Source organism: Oryzias melastigma, linkage group LG8, assembly GCF_002922805.2.
Source record: "Oryzias melastigma strain HK-1 linkage group LG8, ASM292280v2, whole genome shotgun sequence".
Classification (NCBI taxonomy): Eukaryota; Metazoa; Chordata; class Actinopteri; order Beloniformes; family Adrianichthyidae; genus Oryzias; species Oryzias melastigma.
Window position 1 is genome coordinate 19,574,982 of NC_050519.1, and position 977 is coordinate 19,575,958.

At 37.1% G+C, this 977-nt stretch overlaps 1 protein-coding gene across 4 annotated transcripts in view; it reads left to right on the top strand.

Annotated features, from left to right (window-relative positions):
• The window catches only part of LOC112146837 (glutamate receptor ionotropic, NMDA 2B), a 154,276-nt gene that overhangs the window by 42,248 nt on the left and 111,051 nt on the right, over positions 1-977 (top strand). The gene's annotated exons all lie outside the window — the stretch shown is intronic.

Consider the following 977-nt stretch of genomic DNA (forward strand, 5'->3'; position numbering starts at 1 on the left):
TTTTTTTTTTTTTTTTTGCTAAATTAGGATTTGTTTAGTTTTTTAGGCTAATTTGGAGTTTAGCTAATGTTTCATCTGCATGCTAGCTATTTTGGCTAATTTAATATTTTAGCATTCTACTATTCTAGCTTGCTTTTAGCTTCATTGTTCTTAGCTATCAATTTCAGCATCTTCAGCTACCAGCACTAGCATCTTCAGCAGTCAAATTCAGCTTACAGCATTTACACTAGCATTGTCACAGGTAATGCTATATATCTAGTTTTTAGTTAGTTTAAAGCTAATGATGGTTAAGATGTGTGCTTTACATCCAGTTAGAGCATGACCCGATTAGTCGACTAATTGGAATAAATAATCATTAATTAGTCGACTATAAAAATAATCGTTTGTGGCAGCACTAGTCTGGACCAGCGGATTCCATCTAAAGTGACAGATCAGAACTCTGGTTTTAAATCTTTGCATGAGTTTGTCTGGAACCAACTGCACTCGTTTTTCTGCTGTGATTATTCCTGCAATAATGTTACCTGGGAGATATGGAAGCACAGATAAATAACTAATATAAGTGCATAACTGTTGTTCGGTATGTTTCTCCTGCACACATGGACATGAAAAACCCAAGAAACACTTTTTCTCGTTTATTTTTTGGTGCAAAATTATAGTTGCAAAACACTAATGCATCAATGAGATCAAACTGAATGGAAACAAGGGTTATCATGCTGGTTGTATATTAACTTTGCATGCTGAACGGCTGTGCTGGGGGCCTGACTTAAAACGCAAACTGCCAACTGAGTAGACGCCAGTGACGGGATCAGCTGGAGATTGCACCAGGACAGAGAGCTGGATCTCTGCATATTTACCAAGCCTAATGGGATAAAGCAATCTGCTGCTGCCTGATCTGTGTCCTGGAACTGGGTTTGAATGTAAAAAACCTTTTTTTCAATTGTGCCTAAATCAAACAAAACAATAACCATGTAGGGAAA